This window comes from Triplophysa dalaica, chromosome 1 (assembly GCF_015846415.1).
Source record: "Triplophysa dalaica isolate WHDGS20190420 chromosome 1, ASM1584641v1, whole genome shotgun sequence".
Lineage (NCBI taxonomy): Eukaryota > Metazoa > Chordata > Actinopteri > Cypriniformes > Nemacheilidae > Triplophysa > Triplophysa dalaica.
In genome coordinates this window covers 2,407,605-2,419,217 of record NC_079542.1, presented here as the reverse complement: position 1 = coordinate 2,419,217, position 11,613 = coordinate 2,407,605, and positions in this window count along the sequence as shown.

The following is an 11,613-nucleotide window of genomic DNA, read 5'->3' as shown; positions in this document are numbered from 1 at the left end:
AACTGGGTGAAAATTATTCTTCTGCCCTGTAAAGAACACAGTCCTCTACAGACCTGGGAATGTATGAACGAAACATTGTTTGGATTAAAAGATCAACCGTTACACCTGAACTACGGCAATCGAGAAGAGTCAAACATGATGCTCTTTAATGGAACTGGCGTTTGGAGTCGCTGGCTGATTTATGGAAGTGAAGACGATCTGTGTTCTCATGGATATCAAGGTAAGATAATTCACTATATTAATAAATGCACAACATTTGGAAAGTCAATATACTGTATAAATTATGTTAGGTCCTACTGGTTAATCTCAGAAGCAGTGTTTCCCACAGTAGAGATAAATTAAAGACACCAATGGGCTTGGCAAATGGCCCACGCACGCCAGTCTTCGCCTTGTAGATACGGGTATAAAAGGAAGATGGCGGCGGTCATTCACTCATCCTTTATTCTTCAGAACCTTTGCGGCATACGATGCTGCCTGATGTCTTTGAGAAATCTTCTTCTGCTTGATCTTACAGCGCAGAGCAGCGGACTGCTGCCTTTGGATGGCGGATTCCACTTCGGTGAGCGGACTCTTCCAAGCCGGCGGCGGACTTCCCCTGGGCGACTCGGCAGCGAGCTGCAGATATTTCTTAAAATTTCCTCTCACAGTTCCTCTCACAGCGAGCAGTGAGGGTGATGTGAGCATTACTGTGAGCGTTAAATCCGTCAGCCATTGGCTCACGGACCGTTCGCACCTCGTCTCATCTGACCGTTCCCCAAGAGACGGTCCAACCGTCTTGTTCCTCAACCACGCATCGGAAACTAGCTAGTCCGTGTCACTCCGCTTGAGTTTGTGATATGGCTCAGCGCCATGGCATGTAGAGATAGGTCGAGACACCACGTCGAGAGACCGACTGAAGGGGAACGTCTCTGTTACGTCTGTTACCTCCGTTCCCTGATTGAGGGAACGAGACGTTGTGTCTTCATGCCTGTGGCGGGTGGAGGAATGACACGTTCACCAGAGCTTAAACACACACACCCCGGAGGGGAATTTATTTAAGTAAATAGGGCCTCCCGTGGCCGTGAAGGATCTCCCAAGTGTCCGTGACGTGGTGACTTCGGTCCGGGAGGTGTAATGGTGAGGTGAGTTCGTAAAGTTTGTGGTGATCTCCAACAGGTACGAATTCTTCCCCGTGTTTCTGTGCGAGTGGATCCCAAGGTGAACTGCCGGTCGTTAGTCCGTGCCTGCTTAGGGAAAAGGGAGAGACACGTAAAAGCCTGCATGCCGTGGAGTCGTAGCCCTCTCTGCTTTGGGTTTATCAGGCTTTTATGCTGCCTCTCATTATTTCCTAACGCCCGGCAGCTGCGCCTCAATGAAACCCTCCGTTTCCATGGCGATGCTGATTGCGCTAAGGGAGACTCGTCACAATGCCACAAGCTCTTTGCCGGTCCGATGCAACCAGGAGATACCTCTCAGGTTCCTCAGCACAAAGGGTCAGAGAATGACCACTGCCATCTTTCTTTTATACCCGTATGTACTGAGGGGAGACTGATGTGCGCGGGCCATTCGCCAAGCCCATAAGCAAATGTAATGACAGGGCAATGTTAAATGATAGGCGAGCAGCTGCGATCCTCTGGCAGGTTGGTTTGCTTCAGTCTATAAAGATTTTAACGGCTAAATAAATATAAAAATGCTGACAGCTAAATTTAAACTGCTGCTAATATTATTATACCACTATTTGCATACTGTTGTAATTGTATTTGTGCTAAATATGATTTAAATGTAACCTGATATTTTACATTCTGTGTCACTCTCCAGGTAAACTCCTGCCTTTGAACGTTTATTAATAAAGGTAATAGCTTATTAGTTATTGAAGTTAAGTAGGTCAATTGTCCAGGAGAAAGGGCATCCAGTGGGCTAAAATAATGAATAACGGATGCAGATCAAAGGGTGGTGCGCGACATCCAGATTCATCTCTGGTGCTTGGATTATGGTCCAAGCTAAAGTTTTGTAGACATATTTTGCGTTTGTACCGGCTTTTATGGCAACCTCTAACTGCACACATTGTGCTTTACCTTTGGGTTCCATAAAACATATTAACTCAACAGTCAAAACAGAACACTCGTCTCACTCGCAATATGACTGTCATCAGCTACAGTGGCTCACCGGAAGTCTAAAGACAAACAGCTCAAAGATGCCAGCCCCCACATTTACGCCAAAAAATAAGGTGGAGTTGTGTTGCTGTCTGTGGGGGTTCCTAAAGCTCACTGACTCAATCAAAACTTCATTTCTTAATTTGTGTTCTGAAGATGAAGTGAGGTCTTACGGCTTGAGGATGAGTAATACATGATAGAATTTTCATTCTTTGGTAAACTATCCCTTTAAAACACAATGTGCTTTCACTGTCGTCATGTTGGTGTATACCCCTGACAACTATTCTGCAGCAAGAGTTTCAGTACATACTACATGTTCATGAAGTTCTAGAAAATACAAACTCACCTATTTGAGATTAGCTGCGGTGGATAGCTGCCCACTGTTCCGGATGTACGTGTGTTCACGACTCACTGGATGGGTTAAATGCAGAGGTCACATTTCGGTTAGGGCTCACATATCATACAAATAGGTCACTTTCAGTTCACTTTTTCAACTTTCACAGTTTGCTGCAGAAGCAGTGTCTCTCCAACACCTCTATTCTTGGACTTGAAGATTGTGAAGAAATTCAAGCTGCAGGTTCATTGTGGCTCTTCTATTTAACTCGGCAACACCTTCAACAAAAATATAAATTATGAATATTTTAGAAAAACAGTTAAAGTACTTTAAAGAAAATATCTTTAGAGATGTTAATATCGCTGTTAACTGCCAAAATTCAAAGTTAATAATTTTGTGCAAACTCGCAAATAAATACTGCACTATAAAGTGTTCATTTAGTGTAAATAAACTAGTTAAACAAAGTTTGTATGACACTAGAATTGCATTTTGTAAAATAACTACCCAAAAAGGGATATTTTCAAGTGTCCTCCTTATGGAATACTAATAGGTTTGGTGAAAAAACTAAGATCCAATAATCTTTTTTGATGAAAGCCGTGATCTGACTCTCTTCTCTTTATGCATGGAGATGTGGGCAGAAGGAGAGTCAAGGATCCAGACTTGCATAAAATAATGGATTATAGTTTAGTTTAAATCTATTGGTCTGACTGATGTGAACTAATTTTGTAATTTACCTACTGTAAGTGATCAACATGCAACCAAAATGCATTTTCTGTGTCAACTCGAAATAAAGTAACGGGGCTACAAGATTTCAATTTTAGTTTTCATACAATCCAGGGAGTATGGTGAGACAAAATCAAAATTATAACGTAAAATTATAATAAAATGAACTTTCGCTGCTGTAAGCTTTACTTTACCCATCCTTGTTCACAAAACATAAAGAATGCATATAACTGAATTAATGTAAGTCAACTATGTTATTTATACTAAAAAAATTATCGGTTATCTATACTTAACAAGTGTTTGACTGGTCAACTTAACATTGTTGAGAAGAACGGAAAACCCTATAAAATTGGACCTATTGTTAAGTTTACTTAATATAAACAAGTTAATTCACATGACTTGTTGAGGGGGATTTTCAGTTCCCAGCATACTTTCCTCAGCATATAGAAAGTAAATTTCGAAATTTAGTGTGTTTTTTTCAGTAAAGAAAAAAAACTTGTTTGTGCTTAACGTTCATTTATCTATGAGGTTTAAAAGTATGTTGTATTCTACATATTGTCTTTTTCTGCTCACAGAAAACTGCTGCTCTCCTCTGCATCTCACTGGTGTAGCAAGGGCATTGCTTTCATTGTTTCTTACTTGATTTTTTAAGTTAATGTTACTCAAACCGATAATTAAATTGCCTTTTTCACTCTACAGTTATGTGTAACTTGATAAAAACAGGTAAAAAGTATATACTGTATTTTGACAACTGAGTAGAGTTTATTTATTTTATTTTAGTCAAGACAACTATTTCATTTTAGAGTGAATATGTGAAATAGACAACACATTGATATGTTGTAAGGAGAAGAATAAAAAAATGTGGTTCTTTTTTAAACAAATGAGACTATGGGGCACCGGTGGCAAAGACTGTCAGAAGGATAGAAATACAGTATTTTGCTCATTCTTTTTCTGGAGAATTATATACTTAGCAATAGCAATCCCTTTAGTCTTTCGCGTATTCTTTAAAATTTCACATTGAGAGCCTCATGTCTGGATCATATAGAGCTTTAGAAATTTAGATTCCAAAATACAAGTTTAGAATCTAAAGTTAACAATCTAAAAAAATTAAGATATCTGTAATTCTCTTTAAGTTGCGGGCATTGAAGCTTAAAAAAGAACACAAAAGTTATCCCCATGAAATTTGCCGTTAAATGTTTTTATAACCTCTTTACAACATCGTGGAAAACTAAATAAAAATGAATTCATGACATTTAATATAAAGGCTTTCTTCAGTTCTGTATTTCTTTCTCCAGAAATACATTCATCAAAATCTATATTTTGAGCTCGGCAAGTTCCCAAAATTTGGTTGATCTGACCCAGAATGACCCAACTGACTTTGCTTTCAACATTCACTGGTTTATATCATTCTCTACATTAATATTTCTCTCTCTTTCCTGTGATTCTTGTGTGTTTGTTTCCTGCAGACATTTATACTCTCGGTGGCAATTCATTTGGAAAACCGTGTCAGTTCCCCTTTAAGTTTAAGAACAAGTGGCACGATGAGTGTATCGCGGAGGGAAGATCAGACGGCCGACTGTGGTGTTCAACTGAAACAGATTATGACGTGGACAAGAAATGGGGCTTCTGCAGCTTCTTTGTATGTCTGAAATAGACTTTAATAGCTGTATGTCTGCCTTTCTCTTAGTGTTTTCATTCTTGAATCCTTTTTGAAAGAACCAAACCCTCACCTGTTAATGTGAACTAAGAGGTTAAAAAACGTCTTCTGTCAAGTTTGGTCAACGTGATGATATTGAATTAATGGCATGACCTTTTTATTTGAAGAAAGCGTTGTATTATAATTAAACTGTACTTTGATAAACTAAAATTTCAGCAAGTTCTCCTGTAGTGTATTTGCAGTACGAATGAAAAAAATAGTTGTGGGTTTTGTAAGGGTGTTGAAGTGTATGTAATTCATGACTCTTGACTCTTTTGTGTAAGGTGACTGAAACATCACACGTCATTAAACACAGACACATATTTGTTTTGTCTCTCACTTAGGTAAAAAAGTGTTTAGCTTTAAACTCATTTGTTTATTATGATTTTGTGCCACTGATCCTTGTATATTAATGTCGTAAAACACGCACACATGCATGTCAACATGTTCACATGTTTCTTGTAGCTTCAGACATCAGTTGACATTGTCATCATGAGGATTGGTTTAATGTATCCGAGCTCATTAGGTCAATTTCATTTGGGTTTGACAAACTTTTATTTTATCAAATCTTCAAAACTTAACAGAATGTTGATATTGTAATATGACCTTTGTTAATCAAGACTATGAAAGACCAGAAGAGTCTTGTGTAAAGTAATAAAGCATTTCATTGTTTAGTAACTAATTTTACAATAAAATTAGGCATTAATCCATTTGTTTATAACTTCATTTATATATTCAAATATAAATAGGCGCAAACTGTTCTAACAATAAGTTTCATTCTCCATGATTTCTGTTAGAGAACAAGCAGGCGCTGATAACGCTCTGGTTACATGTGCAGTGAACAACAGACTATCCACTCTTCTCCATCGCTCATCTGACATACCTATGAACATGTCATACAAGGAACTAGCCAATCAGAAAGCTTGTAACATCTCTCTCGCCTCAGCTAATTTGCATTGTTTAACCTCGTTTTACCAATGCAAGGTCCCAAAGTGTCAGGAAAATGGTAGAGAGGAGAGGCTAAAAGGAAAAGCTAAATGACTAAGCTAATCGAATAGCAAATGGTAAAATAAATAGTTTTTTAAATGACTGATAAAAACTTGTATTCCTAGTTTAATTTGTAAATCCAATTATGTATTCCTCTTTTTATTCACATTTTCAAATACATTTTGAAATTCCACTTTTGTAAAGGAATCAATTAATGCACTTGTACTTATTTCGTGTTTTATGTTGTTTTTTCAAAATCCCTTTTTCATTTGAAGTATTTATTGATGGAGTAATATTTTGTATATTAATTATTATTACAATCAAGCTTTTTATTGCCAAGTAAAACAATAAATAATAAATGAATTAATCATTTCACCTATTTATATTTGAATAAAAAAACATATATTGTAGTATAAGTTATTAAACAATTAAATGCTTTATCCAACTATCGAGGATCATACTTCGCAGTCTCCCCGGGAAAGTGTATGTCAGGGTACTGGAGAGGAGAATCCGGCCGATGGTAGAACCTCAGATTCAGGAGGAACAGTGTGGTTTTCGTCCCGGTCGTGGAACGCTGGACCAGATCTATACCCCCTCCAGGTTGCTGGAGGGTTCATGGGAGTTTGTCGATCCAATCCACATGTGTTTTGTGGATTTGCTGAAGGCATTCGACTGTGTCCCTCGCGGCATCTTGTGGAGGGTGCTCCGGGAGTATGGGATTCGGGACCCTTTGCTAAGGGCTATCCGGTCCCTGAACGACCGGAGCAGGAGCTTGGTTCGCATTGCCGGCAGTAAGTCAGACTTGTTTCCGGTGCATGTTGGACTCCGGCAGGGCTGCTCTTTGTCGCCGGTTCTGTTCATAATTTTTATGGACAGAATTTCTAGGGGCAGCCAGGGGCCAGAGGGCGTCGGGTTTGGGGTCCACATGATTTCATCTCTGCTCTTTGCGGATGATGTCGTCATGCTGGCCCCATCAGACCAGGACCTTCAGCATGCACTGGGACGGTTTGCAGCCGAGTGTGAAGCGGCTGGGATGAGAATCAGCATCTCTAAATCTGAGATCTGAGAAATCTGAGGCCAAGGTGGAGAGTTCCTGCCTCAAGTGGAGGAGTTCAAGTATCTGGGGGTCTTGTTCACGAGTGATGGAAGGATGGAACGGGAGATTGACAGACGAATCGGTGCAGCTTTTGCAGTAATGCGGTCGCTGTACCGGTCTGTCGTGGTGAAGAAGGAGCTGAGCCGCAAGGCGAAGCTCTCGATTTACCGGTCAATCTACGTTCCTATTCAAGAGTTCACCTACACAGATAATAGAGTAGTTTGAGGGTATGCATTTTTGGCATGCTGTCAGGGAGAGGGCTCCGAGCTTGTTCATTCTTCTGAGCTCAGAGCACTCCCCCCTGTCCGGGGTGAGGGCTCCGAATCCGGCATCAGCCTGAACCCGGAACACTCCGCCCTCCCTTTTGTGTCCTGCTGGAGACGAGGGGCTCCAGGTGAGGAGCCGGGGAGGTGGTGGGATGCTAGAGACTGAAGAGAGAGGGTTAAGGTAAGACGTCGTGACTATTTATAGAGACACTCTCTCTCTTTGAAGTGATAGGTTGATTGTTGTGATTGCTGACAGCCGACCAGCCGAGTTAATTATCTGCTCCCGCTCCTCCCGAACTTAGTTTAGTAAAACACCATTTCACGAGTTCACCTATACAGATAATAGAGTAGTTTGAGGATATGCGTATTTGGCGTGCTGTCAGGGAGAGGGTTTTCTGGAGAAAGATGCCGGCTGATCGGAGAGATGAATGAAGCATGGGGCCCTTGTAGGGTGGACGCTGATGCAATGTCGGACTCTAAGTGAGAGATGACTGCTGATGTGGGATGTAGATTGAGGCACGGGCCCTCTGGGGGCGGTCTGTGCTGCGATGCAAGCCTCTAAGTGAAAGATGTCTGCTGCTGCAGAACATAGATGGAGGCACGGGCCCTTGACGGGCGGTCGCTGCTGCGATGCTGGCCTCTGTGTGTAGGATATCCGCTGCTGCAGAAAATATATGGAGGCGCGGGCCCTTGAGGGACGGTTGCTGCTGCGATGCTGACTTCTGTGTGTAGGATACCTGCTGCTGCAACACATAGATGGAGGCACGGGCCCTTGAGGGGCGGTTGCTGCTGCGAAATTGGCCTCTAAGTTGATGGTGATTGCTTCTGAAGGACTTAGATGAGGCACGGGCCCTTGTGGGCAGTCGCTGCTGTGATGCTGTCCTCTAGGGGAGTGATGTTTGCTGCTGCAGAACATAGAGGGAGGCACGGGCCCTTGACGGGCGGTCGCTGCTGTGACGCTGGCCTCTGTGTGTAGGATATCCGCTGCTGCAGAAAATATATGGAGGCGCGGGCCCTTGAGGGGCGGTTGCTGCTGCGATGCTGACTTCTGTGTGTAGGATACCTGCTGCTGCAACACATAGATGGAGGCACGGGCCCTTGAGGGGCGGTCGCTGCTGCGATGCTGGCCTCTAAGTGACAGAAGTCTGCTGCTGCAGAAAATAGATGGAGGCACGGGCCCTTGTGGGGCGACCGCTGCTGCGGAGCTGTCCTCCAAAGGAGTAGTGCCTGCTGTAGGACGTAGATGGAGGCACTGGCCCTTGTGGGCAGCCGCTGCTGCGGTGCTGTCCTCTAAGTTATTGGTGATTGCTGCTTCAGGACGTAGATGGAGGCACGGGCCCTTGAGGGGCGGTTGCTGCTGCGATGCTGGCCTCTAAGGGTGGGGATGTCTGCTGCTGCAGGACATAGATGAAGGCACGGGCCCTTATGGGGCGGTCGCTTGCTGCGATGCTGGCCTCTAAGGGTCGGGGATGTCAGCTGCTGCAGGACATAGATGAAAGCAAGGGCCATTATGGGGAGATCTGAGGTTTCGCTGGTTCGTTGGGTAGGCATCCTCTGTGTTTGGGGATAAAGGATTTCATTGAAATTGATTTCCAAGGGGAACATAAGTCTGTGGTTTAAATCAACTTGCTTTTCACAATCCCTGGCTATACTCGGCAGACCTGAATCTGGGTTTTTTTGTTGGCAAGGGGAAGGACATCATATGTAGCTCTTATGGTAAGACTTAGCCTGTTCGTTTCCTTACTCCACAGCTCACTCCAAGTGAATATCCATACACGTTATGAATTATGACGTCAATCAAAAATATCTTCACATTGCAGACTTTCAAGTGGAAATAGTTGAAATAAGATTAGTTATAAAGTGTCAGAGATATTTCAATGTGAAGTGAAAAGTTTTTGAGTTGTGAGTCTGGGATTAATGTGTGTTGTATGAATCTAACCGATAGAACACATTCTGTGCTTTTGATTTGTGACCAATGAATACCTCGGGACATAAGTCAGCCAAAATATTCACCTTAGAAACAAGAATTATATTTGTATTATAATCGATCAAATTCATGTGGTTAGAGCATGGTGCCACCAACGAAGTTGTGTACTCGGCTTGCCGTTGTGTAGACTCTTCTAATTGAGTCGCCTCAGGAATAATTTTATTTCCAAGTGGTTGTCTTATAAATGTACATGTTTGAATTTGTGAAGTGACAGGTTCATCTTTGGTGTGGAATAGCTCAAGGCAAGGCAAGGCAAGGCAAGGCAAGTTTATTTATATAGCACATTTCATACACAAGTGCAATTCAAAGTGCTTTACATAAAATGATTGACAGAAAGAAATAAGTCTTATCTTTAAAATGCAAATGATTTAAGATCACAAAAACTTTAGATTTTAAGAAACAATAAAACAGCAATAAAATTGATTAAAAAAATGTGACCGTATATATAAAAAGAATAAGAGCAAATAAAAATAAATTAGAAATAGAAGTGAAATGTGACTGTATATATAAAATATTTGTATGTTGAGCTCAGAGAAAATAAGTGTGTGAAGCTGATCTTCTTTATACACAGTACCCAAAAATGACCTCTTAACTCTTTCACCGCCAATGACGAGTTATTACGGCAATCAGTGTTTGTACTGTTGTACAGCAGGTGGGCTATTACACACCTTTGGGGAAAAGTACAGAATCCCAGAACCTAAAACGTGTTTTAGCGGTTTTTAATAATTGTTCCGAGTGTAATCTGGCCGGAATCTTTGACAAAAACATTAATTATCTCAGCTGTTTAATCAAAGTGATGCTTTTTTGAAGAAACCTACCCACATCTACAGAGTGATAAAAAACGAACAAATGAAGATAGAAGAATACGGTTTCTTTTGTTTAAAAGCTGAGACTCTGGTCTTTCATTTGACATATTGTTTATCTGGCGGAACAACAATTGTTTAAAAGCTGGAATCTGAGGGTGCAAAAAAGTTAAATATTGAGAAAATCACCTTTGAAGTTATTAATCTTTAGAGGCACTTTAGCAGGCCATCCATTCCAAAAATAAAGTTTTTAATACATTTTAGGTAGGAAATTTATAAAATAAATTCATGAAACATGATCTTTCCTTAATATCCTGATGATTTTTTGCATAAAAGAATAATCTTTAAATTTTACCCATACCATGTATTTTTGGCGATTCCTAAAAATGTTGCCGTGCTACTTAAGACTGGTTATGTTATCCAGGGTCACATATTTTAAGAATTGTATGAATATCTAAAACCATCATACATTTAAAAACCTCTAATATATCTCGTATATCTCGTTATCGACAGGGTAGAACAATCACCTCAACTACTAAAGATAGTTTCGTAAAGAACTTGCCAGATCTGACTTCTCTAATAACCTTTCCAACGAATATAAAATTGCTCAATGACATGACCAGCAACATGGGCACTATTTTCTCTAATACATTAGAAGCGGTCGCACCTATGAAGTCAAAAAGGATAAATGAAAAGAACATAGCACCATGGTATAGTAACACCACTCGCGCCCTAAAAAGAGAAACGCGTAAACTGGAGCGAAAATGGAAACAAACCCAATTAGAGGTCTTTAAAATTGCATGGAAAGAGAGTGCAAGCTGTTACAAAAAGGCACTAAAAGCAGCAAAAGCAGAGCACTTCCGTAACCTCATAGAAAATAACAAAAACAATCCAAGGTTTTTATTTAGTACAATTGCTAAACTAACAAACAAACAGACTCCACCTGACCTGGGTATTCCGCCGCACCTTGGTAGCAATGAATTCATGAAATTTTTTACTGAGAAAATCGAAATAATACGAGACAACATAGCTAAAACCAAACCTCCAAGTTTGTCGGAAGAATTAGTTTCAACCGTCACCCAAAAAGAAAAGCTAGAGTGTTTTTCTCCTATAAATCAGGAAGATTTAATTAAAATTATTGCAACATCCAAACCGACGACATGCTTATTAGACCCCATTCTGACTACTTTATTAAAAGAGTTACTACCTGCTGTAATTGAGCCCATTTGTAACATAATCAACTCGTCTATTAATCTAGGACATGTCCCAGGACCCTTTAAACTGGCTGTAATTAAGCCTCTTATCAAAAAAACAAATTTAGACCCAAATGAACTTGTAAGCTATAGACCGATTTCAAATCTCCCGTACTTGTCTAAAATACTAGGAAAAGTAGTGTCAACTCAACTGTGTACCTTCCTACAAAATAATGACATGAACGAAAAGTTTCAGTCTGGCTTCAGACCGCATCACAGCACTGAAACTGCGCTCGTTAGAATTACAAATGACCTTCTTATTGCTTCAGATAAAGGTAACATCTCACTATTAGTCCTGCTTGACCTTAGTGCTGCTTTCCATACTGTAGACCATAA